We start from the raw sequence: 13460 nt of genomic DNA on the forward strand, positions 1-13460 counted from the left end.
ACCTACAGACATCAATCATACTACATACTCAATCATACTCAATGGGCAAAAATTAAAAGCATTTGCCTTAAGAACAGGAACAAGACAAGGATGCCCACTTTCGCCACTCTTATTTAACATAGTACTGGAAGTCTTTGCCACAGCAATCAGACAGGAAGAAAAAAACAAAAGGGATCCAAATTGAAAAGGAGGAAGTGAAACTGTCATTATTCGCAGATCACATGATGCTATACGTAGAAAACCTCAAAGACTCCATCAAAAATTTACCAGACTTAATGAATGAATTTGGAAAAGTAGCAGTGTACAAAATTAATGTCAAGAAATCGATGGCAATTCTTATACACCAATGATGAACTCACAGAAAGACAAACTAAGAAAACAATCCCATTTACCACTTCCGTGAAAAAAAATAAGATACCTAGGAATAAACTTAACCAAAGAAATAAAGGACCTATTCGCAGAAAACTACAGGTCATTGAAAAGAGAAACAGAGGAAGATATAAAAAGTGGAAGCACATACCTTGTTCATAAATTGGAAAAATTAACATCATTAAAATGTCCATACAACCCAAAGCAATCTATAGATTCAGTGCAATCCCCATAAAAATACCAATGACATACTTCACAGAACTAGAACAAATAAGTCAAAAGTTCATATAGAACCAAAAAAGACCTCGAATAGCCACAGCAATCTTGAAAAAGAAGGACAAAGTAGGTTGGATCACAGTACCAAATATCAGGTTATGCTACAAAGCTACTGTAATCAAACCAGCCTGGTACTGGCACAAGAACAGACATATAGACCAGTGGACCAGAACAGAGAACCCAGAAATTGATCCAAGCAATATGCTCAATTAATATTTGGCAAAGGTGGCAAGAGCATACAGTGGAGTAAAGACAGCTTCTTTAATAAGTGGTGTTGAGAAAATTGGACAGCTACATGCAAAAAAATGAAACTAGACATCAACTTGCATCCTACACAAGAATAAACTCAAAATAGATAAAAGACTTAAATGTGACTCATGAATCCATAAAAATCCTAGAATAAAATGTAGGAAACAAAATATCAGACATTATACGCAGCAGAATTTTCACTGACACCTCACCTAAGGCAACAGTAACAAAGGAGAAAATGAACACATGGGACTACATCAAACTCAAAAGCTTCTGCACAGCAAAAGATACAATCATCAAAATGAAAAGGCTACCCACTGTATGGGAGAGCATAATTGCCAATGGTATATCAGATAAGGGGTTAATTTCCAATATATATAGAATGCTCATACAACTCAACAAAAGGAAGACAAAGAACCCAATTAAAAAATGGGCAGAGGCACTAAATAGACACCTCTCCAAACAGGACATACAAATGGCTAAAAGACATATGAAGAAATGCTCAACATCACTAATCATCAGAGAGATGCAAATTAAAACAACAGTGAGCTATCACCTCACACCTGTCAGAATGACCACCATCAACAAATCATCAAACAACAAATGTTGGCGAGGGTGTGGAGAAAAGGGGACTCTAGTACACTGCTGGTGGGAATGCAGACTGCTGCAGCCACTATGGAAAACAATATGGTATTACCTCAAAAAATTAAAAATTGAACTTCCATTTGACCCAGTGATCCCATTTCTAGGAATACACTCTAAGAAGCCTGAAACACCGATCTGAAAGAATATATGTACTCCCATGTTTGTAGCAGCATTATTTCCAATAGCTAAGATCTGGAAACAGCTCAAAAGCCCATCTGTAGATGAATGGATAAAACAACTATGGTACATATACACAATGGAGTACTATGCAGCTATAAGAAAGAAAGATCTCTAATTCTTTTTTTTTTTTTTATCCTCACCAGAGGACATTTTTCCATTTTTTGTTCAGGTAGAGTGGGAGGGAGAGAGAGGAACAGAGAGAGAGAGAGCGAGAAACATCGATGTGAAAGGAACACATCGAGTGGCTGCCACCCGCACAACCGACCAGGGCCGGGGACAAACTGCAACCGAGGTACGCGCCCTTAGCGGGAACCGAACCGGGGTCTCTCAGGACCGCAGGCCGATGCTCTAACCGCTGAGCCAAACCGGCCAAGGCAGATCTCTAATTCTTTGAGAAGACATGGTGGGACCTGAAAAGTGTCATCCTAAGCAAAAACAGCCAAACAGAGAAAGACAAGTATCATATGATCTCACTTATTTGTGGAATATAATGAACATAACCATCTGAGGAATGGAGTAGTCCCAGAGACTTGGAAGTGGGGTACAGACTGTCTATCCCCAGAAGAGGGCGTGGGGGGGAGATAAGCCACAGAACTTATATGCTAGTATGCATGAACAATGGACAGGGACAACAAAGCTGGGGAGAGAGCGGAAAGGGAAGGGAAGGGGGGTATCAGTGGGGGAAAAAGGAGAAACATCTGTAACAAAAATAAATAAATTAAGAAAAAAATCAAAAAGAACAAAAGAAAAGAAAAAACAGCTACATAAAAAAAAAAAAAAAAAAAAAAGTGAAGCTTTTTGGATCTTAGTCCAATGCTGCCTGAAGCTTTCCAATTGGTTTGTATGTTTGCGATGTCCTGACAAAGTCTTCACAGCTACAAGCATTCCACAGTATGTGGCTGCCTCTGCTGGGCTTGACAGTGCCCGGGAACAATCAAGCTGCACTCCAAGGCTGGCTTTTACCAGCATAGGGCCCATGGGCATGTCAGCAAATGCCCCAAGGCTCCCCATGGTCTGTATCTGTCTGACTCTCCCTGCTAGCTGGCTGCCAGTCTTTTACACAGAAAAGGTGTTGTCTCTGAAAGAGCCTCTGGTGGAACCAGGAGCACGGGGCCACTGGATTTCCTATGAGGGGGAGGTGCAATTCAGACTCCAGGGAAGATGGTGGGTGAATTTTCCCACCCCCAAGCCACACATCTGAGTCTGCCCTGGATTTTTCCCTGATCTCAGCAGGGCAGAACCCTTAGTAGTCAGGTAGGTGGAGCCTATGAACTCCAGAAGTTTGGCAGAGGGGGGCTGTTTCCATTGAATCTCCTGTGGGGTTCCCTGGAAAGTGGGGGGAATGGCTCTGTCCCAAAGCAAATCACTGACAACACCTGAGACTGCCCAGCTTTCTAAGCTCTAGCCTATGCCACTGACTCCTCAGTGGTGATGAAAATGCAGGATGGGGCAAGGAGGATTCCAGAGGGCTGAGTGAGCAGGATGCTAGAGGGTAGGCATATTTGCTTTTCCCCAAGCTGATGCTGCTTGGAAGGGGATTGTTCTTCCCCATAAAAATGGCTGTTGTGGTATTGGAGGATGACCTGGCACTGGGATCCTAGAGGATGGTTCCGCACTTCTCTCCCCAAAGCCAACCACCCCAGACTCTCCTCAGGCAACTTCAATCCTCACTTCCCTCCAGAGCCCCAGGTGAGTGGCTGTGAACAAGTTTTGTGCATTAGTCCTTTAAATGGGTGGCTTTGACTCCAGTGGGCTCTGCCTCTTCTTGGGAGACAGAAATACAGGAACTTTCACAGCTGGATGCTATATGGGCACCTGTTCCCAGCTCTGGTGTCCCAAGTTAGGAAACTCAATCTGGGGTCTAGACTTCCTGCCCCTCAGGGGGAACCTCCCACAGATAAAGTATCCCTTCCTAGCCTTGACCATCCATCCCTGGCATGACTCTGCCCTTCCAACCAGTCTTGATGTGGCTTCTGCAGTCATTGCTTAAAAGTCTCCTCTTCAGATAGTCTGCAGTTAGTATTTCAGAGTAATTGTTTTCTGATTTAGCTATAACTACCAGTTTAGTTCTGGGAGGCAATGCAAGCAGGACCCACCTACCCTGCTGCCGTCTTGAACTCCAAAAGACCCACTTTAGATTAAAAAAAAACACAGAGACTGAAAATAAAGGGATAGAACAAGATATTTCATAAAAATGTGAACAGAAAAAAAAAAGCTGAGGAATCAATATTTAAATCAAACTAAACAGACTTTAAAACAAAGTCTATAACAAGAGATAAGAAAAGACCCAACAATTCCACTTCTGGGCATTTATTAAAAAAACAAAAACAAAAAAACCTCGCCCTGGCCGGTTTGGCTCAGCGGTTAGAGCATCCGCCTGCGGTCTGGAGAGACCCGGGTTCGGTTCCCGCTAAGGGCATGTACCTCGGTTGCAGTTTGTCCCCAGCCCTTGGTCGTGCGGGTGGCAGCCACTCGATGTGTCCCTTTCACATCGATGTTTTCCTCTCTCTCTCTTCCTCTCTCTCCCTCCCACTCTGTCTGTACAAAAAATGGAAAAATGTCCTCGAATGAGGATAAAAAAACAACAATCTCAAAACACTAATTAAAAATGATGTATGTATCCCTCTATTCATTGCAGCATGATTTACACTAGCCAAGATATGGCACCAATCTAACTGTCCATATACAGACAAATAGATAAAGAAAAATGGCACATATATACCATGGAATATTACTCAGCCATATGAAAGAATCTTGCCATCTGCAATAACATGGATGAACCTGTAGGGTATTATTATAATATGGGACATAAGATGGAAAAAAACAAATAACATTATTTTACTTTAAGTGTAATCTAAATAAAGTAATTAATTAACAAACAAAACAGAAACAAATTCATAAATACAGAAAATGTTTTGATAGTTGCCAGATAGGAGGAGATTTGAGGGGGGACAAGTTAAAAAGGGGAAGAGATAAGTATGTGCAAATTTCCAGTTATAAAAACAATCACAGGATGTAAATTATAGCATAGGGAATACAAGCAATTATATTGTAATAACTATGTATGGTATCAGATAGGTACTATACTTATGCAATCATCACTTCATAATTTATATAAATGTCTAATCACTATGTCGTACACCTTAAACTAATATAATATTGTATGTCAACTGTAATTTAAAAATAAGAAAATTATTTTTTTAAATAAAAGAAAGGCTAAAATGGCAAATATGTTATATATATTACTACAATTTATATATATGTGTGTGTGTGCGTGCGTGTGTGTGTGTGTGTGTGTATACATTATGGCATTCACAGAAAGGCCTAACCAAAAAGCATAACATTTAGTTTATTCCTAACTTTTTTTTATAATAAGAGAATATTTATTTATTTATTTGTTTCCAGATCTTAGCTATTTTATTTTTTTATTTATTTTTAATTATTGTATTTATTTTTGTTACAGATGTTTCTCCTTTCCCCCCCACTGATTTCCCCTTCCCCCTCCCTCCCCACCCTGTCCCCACCTTTGTTGTCCATGTCCATTGTTCATACATACATGCATATAAGTTCTGTGGTTTATCTCCCTCCGCCCTCTTCTGGGGATTGTCATTCCTAAATTTTCCAATTGATTTCACAGAGAGTCACTTATGGAGGCTGATTCCTATCACTTTTAGGTTTTAGAGAAAAGGTTATCAATATACCATTTTCCACATTCTAACCATTTTGTCAGCACTAACATAGGACATGCTCACAGCCAACAAATTCAGGGTAAGAATTAAGTTACTGAAGGAAATTGTGGCTAGCATTTTTGACAACATTAATGCAAATAGCTAACCAACCATTCATAGTGCATATCTTACTGCCCGATTGGCAACTGCAGCAGCTTTTTCAGAGTTATTGTTATTCACCCAGCCAGTGTACTCATCATCTAGTAGTGGTACATTGCTCTTTCTAGCACAGGTACAATAAAACTATAAGAATTTCTTTATAAGAAGTTGAGGTTCTCTCAGATTATTTTATTCCCCTGAGATGTCTTTTATAACCTCTGACTCTGGTCTCAAGTTAGTGATAACTTACAGTGTTAGACTTAGCACTTTTCAAATAAATAAGCTTTCCTAGCCTAACATCAGTATACCACTTATCTAGGGGTTCTATAGCAACTTGACACTTTTAGTGCACCTTTGGAACCAAGAACCCATAAGTGCTGAAAAAATATTCATCTATATGTACCATCCTCTGCCAAAGATGACACTTTGGGGAATATCTTCAACAGGACTGAGAAAAAAATATCAAGCAAAATAGCCCATGCAATGCTGTCTCTTCTTAATTATTAAACTTCCACACGCAGTTCGGAAGGGGTAATCAAGAAATCTGTGAAATGGAGGAACAGAGTGACCTGTGTAGAGTAGATGTTTTATAAATATTTGCTGATTAATTCAAGGGATTATATAACTAAGAGAGAGAAATGGGAGATATTAGTTTCCTAGAACTGCTGTAAAAAGTATCACAAACTGGGTAGCTTAAAACAAAAGAAATTTATTCTCTCACCATTCTGGAGGTTTGAAGTCTGAAATCAGCAGTGCCATGATTTCTCTGACACTCTAAGTAGAATGCTTTCTTGCCTCTTTAAAGTTCTCCTGGTACTCATCAAATCTTGGCGTCGTTTGGTTTTCAGCAACATCTCACCCATCTCTCAAATGTAATACAGTGTTTTTTCGGTGTGTCTATCTTTACATGGCATTTTCCTCTTCTTAAAAGACACCATTATATTGGATTAAAAACTACCTTAATGATCTAATCTTAACTTGATCACATCTGCAAAGACTCTACGTCCAAGGTTAAATGTACAAGTTAGGATTTCAATACATCTTTTGGTGGGACACAATTCTCTACCTACAAAACATGAGTAGGTATGTGTTGAACATAACATAGAAATAGCTTAGAACACTTCTGAAAATAATTCTGAACACTGATATATTAACTACAGTGATGTTGATAAGCCCATAGATTTAGGTATGGTCCCTCCAGAGTTTTCTTTGTTGTCTGTATCTCTTTACTTTCCACTTTCTACTGGCAATATTTTCTAATCATCACAACCAATGTTTCCACCTCTTCACATTTTCTCTAGAGCAAAGGTATATCAAATTACTGGAGTACAAAATGAACAATCACACCTGTATTTTGCCTCAATTAAAACTTATTCGATCCATCATGAGATAATCTTCTTCTAATCTCAATCCTAATGTTAATGTTAAATGAATATTCTATATGAAAATCAATTACTTGGGTGGTTATCCTGTTACTATAAACAGTCAGTCAGAGCACTTGGGAATCTCCTGCATTGGCCAAGATGGCACCAGGGGAGGTTCTTACACTGAGCGTGCCAAAAGCTAAAAAGATGAATGGATAGGGCCCCAATCACAGAAAGCTAAAAAGATGAATGGACAGGGCACAAGCATGCCAAAAGCTAGTAAGATATGTGGATGGGGGAAAAAAGCCCTCCTCTCACTATCCCTCTAAAAACTACAGGCTTGAGCAGGAAAAAGAGATGGTCTTTGAGACAAGAGTCCACTATTCTCCCAGGTCTCATGGCACCTGAACAAAACCTTTTTCCTTTTGCACACAGTATTTAACTCACAACTTTGGCTTTCATTGTGGCAGGCAGCTGAACTCCTATTTTTTAGTTATAATTCTTTACCTATCCTTTCTTCAGAATTTGGTACACAGTTTCACAACTACCCGTGTAACCAAAACCCAAGTTGGCTGCCTGCCATTCACAAAAGAAAAACTCATAAGACAGATGATGGTGAAAAAGGAAAGTGATTTATTCAAGTTCTGGATACTTTAGGAGATGAGGGACTCTTGTAGCAAAGCCCATCTCACCATCTCAGTGCAGGTAGAAGTTTTTATAAGGAGTAAGAGAGAAAGCATAACAAAGAAATCAAGGGAAAGGTGTTGAAAAATTCTCTATGTGCAGACCAGTACAGTCCATTCCTATAAGGACCTCAAAACTGGTCAAGTGATAGTCTGGTGTGCATCACCCTGGTCTTTATCATCTTGTTCTACATCATCCTGGTTCTATGGTTGAAGGTCAGCAAATCTCCTGGAACTGAAATGACTAATGGTCAGAGTCTGTATCTTCTGAAGTTAGTTACTAGGATTCTTATACAGGCATGTTGTTTACCTATAAGCTACACATTAGTCGGAGCCAGTATTTATAGAAACAATGTCAAAAGAATGGTGAGGTAGGTTACCATTCTCCACTCTCACATCTGGACATTCCAAAATTAGTCCTTGTGAAAATATTAATTGAAATCTTAGCATGCCCCACAGTCGATGTGCCATCTGTACTTCAAAATTTATCCCTCATTTCCTGTGTAACATAATTTCATTAGTGGCAATCATTTTCTTCTAAAAAATAAAAACAAACCAGAAAGTTCAAAGTCATGTTGAATCCCCTTGTCCTCAATATTCCAATTTGCCCCCAAATTATGTCAGCCTACCTCTAAATCCTTCTTTTTACTTTGTTCATCTGCTTTCTTATAGCCTATGTCTCCTTTTATGGATTTTTATAATTGTGTAGATATTAAAGCTTTTTGGTGAGGGCAACCACACTGGAATCACCCACTGGGCATAGATTAGAGTCTTGCACATAGAGTATTACATTAACTGAGAATCATATCATTAAGAGAAAGAAAAACTTAAGCTGCTATTAAATGTGAGCCATACTGAAACATTTTTAATAGCAGGGCCCTATTTAGAAGAGTGCTAGTGTGCCATTTAGCACCTTCCTCCCCTAACTATCTACCCCAACTATCTTTTAAATATAGTAACTCTGTTCACAGAGTCCTTTTATGCATTCCTGAAGTACTTTATGAATTACAGATGTGTCAGTTTTGAAATCTTGAATGGATGAACCTCCCATTCCTGTTATTCTGGCTATTAAGTAATAAAAGCAGCTGCTCAAATCCACTAATTATTGCCCTGTTAACCAGAAAACTATAATCTTTATAAAGCTATAAGTTAGCTCAGTGGACTTGGGAAAACTCTCACAAATAATATTTAAAAATGTTTGAGTCTTTGACAAACTTTGACAATGACCCAATGCCAGGCTCAACTTCAGTGTGTCACAGAGGCAGCCAATAATGGGAAATTTGCAGTAGAGGATTTTTACATTTTATTTTTAATTTATTCCTATTTCTTTTCACATATTTTTGAAATGTGTCTCTTGATATTTGACTATACTCTACATTTTCAATATTAATTGAGGACATTTCCTGCCATGTTTCAGAGATCTTTAAAGTCTCCAAGGTCTATTTTACAGCCTCTAACTTACCAAGCAAGCTAGTTGAAAGAAACACTACTGTACATAGAGTCCTTAGACATCAATGTGATAACAAACAAATGCCCTAGTCATACGAATAAAATATTTTCATGACACACCCTGCTTGTAACAGCTCGTGCTGGCTTCCTACCATTTAAATGTCACCTAACCTGCTCCTCTATGTAAGAAGCTCAGCAATACATTATGTAGCTTGTCCCACTAATTACCTTTTAATAGCAATTGGGAGCTTTGAAAATACTTTGCATGTTTATTTTATTTCACTGTCAAAACTATTGTATCAGTCAGAGTTAAATCAGAAATTCAGAGCTACTGCAAATATTACAGAAATAAGGGGTTTTGTGTGGGAATAAAAGCTCATATAATTGTGGTAGCAGCTGAGCAAATGGAGCTCTGGAAGGTAGAAATAAGAGGATAGAATAGAAAATAATCACCAACCATGTCACCCAGAAGTGCCAACTCAGATAGACAGGAGGGACCTTTAGCAGCCATACAGATTCTATGAATTCTGTGTCCTCGGTGGAAACTTCCACTGAGGGGAAGTTTTTGTCTGTGTAGAAATTACTACCTTTGTGGATCTGCAACCAAATGCCTAATGGGGACCACTGTTGGTCAGCAGGGCCAGCAGTCAGGAAAATTAGCTGAATGCAAAGCAGGAGAACAATGACATCCTGGTGCCCACCAGACATCTCTGGGTCTATCACTTTTGTTTGTTTCACCCAATCTTCCAAGATATCTCCACTTCACTTCCACCTTCCAAATCTCATGTGAGCTCCTCTTCTGAGTCAGAGTAACTTGGAACCATGCAGGAGAGATGATTCAGGTAAATGTTGTTCTCCACTATAGATAGAAACAGCAATGTCAACTTGGCACTATTGTGTTAGGATGTCAGAGTCAGATTTTATTACCTCCATTGTACAGATGAAGAAATTAAGATACAGCTTGCTTGTAGTTGTTTGGCTAATAAATGATGGATTCAGGCAAAAGTTTTAAACAGATACTTTATGAAGAGAAGAAATCCAAATGGCTAATAAACATACTTTATATCAATGAACTTTAACAATCAGATGTCACTATACACCCAAAGTAGAAAAAATTCAAAGTTTTCACAATACCAAGAGTTGTTAAAGAATAGGAACAACCACTTTGGAAAACAGTTTGGTAAAATCTGGAGAAACATAGATACCCTAATCTTATGTCTCAACAATTCCTCTCCTAGGTATAATATACATTAGTTAAACTTGTGCATACCAGTGTACATATAAAAAATGTTCACTGCGGTGGTATTTGTATTAACCTAAAATTGGAAAAAATACAAATGTCCCTCTACAAAAAGAAAGATAAATTTGCCCTGGCTAATAGCTCAGTTGGTTAGAGAGTCATCCCAATATGCCAAGGTTGCGGGTTTAATCCCCAGTCAAGGCACATACAAGAAGTAACCAATGAATGCATAAATAAGTGGAACAACAAATCAGTGTTTCTCTTTCTCTCTCTCCCTCCCTTACTCTTTCTGTAAAATCAATTTTTAAAAGAATAGGTAAATGTTGACATATTCATACAATAAAATACTGCACAGTAAGGAAAATAAATGGGTTACATACATAAAACATGGATTAATCTATAAATGTGATACTAAAACAATAAATACTATAAAATGTGATTATGTACCTTCTGTTCTTGGGGCTTTTTTAGAGTTTATATGTTTTATTCTCAAACTATCTTTAATAATAAAACACATAATAATCAATGTTTGTTCAGTTCAACATCTCATTTAAAAAATCAAGGACAAAAGATATTCTTAAATCAATGTATTTTGTTTGATTTTGGTTCTTCTTTTTTGTAATCCTCACCCAAGGATATTTTTCCATTGTTTTTTAGATAGAATGGAAGAAGGGGGGAGAAAAAGAAACATCGATGTGAGAGAGACACATTAATTGGTTGTCTCCCACATGACCTCGACTGGGGCCAGGGATTGAACCTATGATCCTTTGGTCCATGGGCCAACACTCTAACTGCTGAGCCAAACTGGCCAGGGCAATGAATTTTTTATGATATACAAAATTATTACTAACCTCACAAATCTGAATGATGATGTTTTTCATGTCATGTGTCTCAGCTGTTTACAAAGTGTGTAAAATCCATTTTGGTTCTTTCATATCCAGTAAAATGCCTTGTAAAGGTAGAAAGTATTAAAACAAATTCCCTTTAAAGTCTTATTCTCAGGTGCCAAATATCATGTTGTAGGTATTATTGAAATAGAGTATACAGATTCTTTCCAGACATTCAGAGAATATCTACAAGAACTGACTGGTTTCAGTGTGCCACCTAAATCCCCTTTACTAGGTCAGTGTATGCATGTCCTAGCTGCTCACACCCTTCTCTGCAGGATTTTCCTCAGTTGAGAAGAACCACTGTGCTTTAAGATGCTTGGGAAGTGACATCCCAACCTAAGGGTCAGGATTACTGGCTGATGTAAGGGTGTAACACTTAGGCCTCTTGCTTTTGGGAAAGACAAGTTCTGTAGTAACATTCATACTTCAGAGCTCCCTTTGGGATCAGGCCAAGGCTAGACTTCTGAAACACATCTTTGCTTGGCTGTATCTGCTCTATTACGCTTTCCTCACTTATTGTTTTCTTTAGAGAATATTCCCTTGTAAATAAGTAGCACAAGAATCCCATGACAGTTGGTGCCAGGAGTAGACCTACTCTCTCCCTTTCTCTATTTAATACCATAGGAAGGGATGCTTGAGTATATTTTTATTTTTATTTATCCTCAACCGAGGACATTTTTCCATTTTTTGTTCAGATTGAGTGGGAGGGAGGGGGAGAGAGAGAGAGAGAGAGAGCGAGAGAGAGAGAGAAGAGAGAGAGAGAGAGAAACATCAACATGAAAGGGATACATTGAGTGGTCGCCACCCACACGACCCAACCAGGGCCGTGTACGCGCCCTTAGCAGGAACTGAACCCGGGTCTCTCTGGTCCACAGCTGACGCTCTAACTGCTGAACCATTCTGGCCAGGGCAAGATGCTTGAGTTTAAATATGCTGATGGGATGACTCTCAGAAGCTTGAAAAAACTGAAAGCCCACAGTTAATATGTGCCAGAATGTTGTGACAGGCTGTAGAGAAAGAAATCAACAGGCTCAGAGAAGTAGGCATGCAGAATAGAACTGTCTTTTAAGATCATGAAACCTATCAGCTGACTATATTCCCAGAGACAGCCAAGAACACTCCCCTTGCCAAGGCAATAAGGAATGCTCAGGTGATGTGTCACCAGCATCATTAAAAAGTTCAGGTGTGGTGGTCCTCTGGAGACCAGAACTGATAGTCAGAGATACTATTGTAGAAATGAACTCCTTTGTAACAAGAGGGATGATAGAAACCCAAACTAGGAGAAGCCAAAAAGTAGCACTAACCTTCATAGATGAGGAAGACATAATTATTGAAAATGGGGAACAAGCTAGAATGTTAACCAGGGGAGCCATACTCAAAGAGATCCATAAATATGATTCAAACACACTTTATATGCATTTGTAGAGGCATGATAGTTGGACAGCCAACAAGAATATAAAATAATATTATAAAAAGAGATTAAGGAAACATAAGTCTAAGTCTGAGATCAGACCTCCATGAAAAGTCACAATCTCTTGCCCCAATTCCAGACTTAAACCAGCTCTCTGACTGAGAACTCTCTACAGAAAGAGCCTATTGTCCTTGAAGAAGGCCCTGCAACATCGGAGCCAATATACAAAGTAGTAATTTCCCCAGACTTTCTGCTGAAGAGACTTATGGCCATTTACTTGTTGCTTATACTCTAGAGAAAAAGGACACCCAGATCTTACACATTATCTGAGTAACTTCATATCAATTAAAGAAATTAAATTGATTTTTAGAATCTTATCATTTGCCTGTGACTTTATGCATTCTTATGCATCTACACATGCATAAGAATGCATAAAGTGACTTTACTGGTGAATTCTAGCAAATATTTAAGGAAAAAATATTGTCAATTCTATATAAAATTTTTCTAGATAATTGAAGATGGGGGAATACTTTCCAAATAGAAAAGTTAGACACTAATATTTGAGGGTTTAAAGTTTCATTGTGGCCCCTGTTAGAGTAGGAGGTGTATGAAAGTTGGATAATAAACAAATTCCTGGCATAAGGTCATTCTACATTGAGTCTACTAGATCCATAGACATACTGGTGGAATTCTCCTGGTTTCCAAATGTATGATTAGATTAGCCATATTCAGACATTGATATTACCCTAATATAGGTTCCTTTGTCTATGAATAAAACTACTATCATAATGAAGATAAAGCAGAAACCCCTGAAATTTTCTCCCCATTATCAGCTAAGATAGTAAATCAAAAATATATTGTATCCTAGATAGAACAG

Source organism: Molossus molossus, unplaced genomic scaffold (assembly GCF_014108415.1).
Source record: "Molossus molossus isolate mMolMol1 unplaced genomic scaffold, mMolMol1.p scaffold_m16_p_1, whole genome shotgun sequence".
NCBI lineage: Eukaryota > Metazoa > Chordata > Mammalia > Chiroptera > Molossidae > Molossus > Molossus molossus.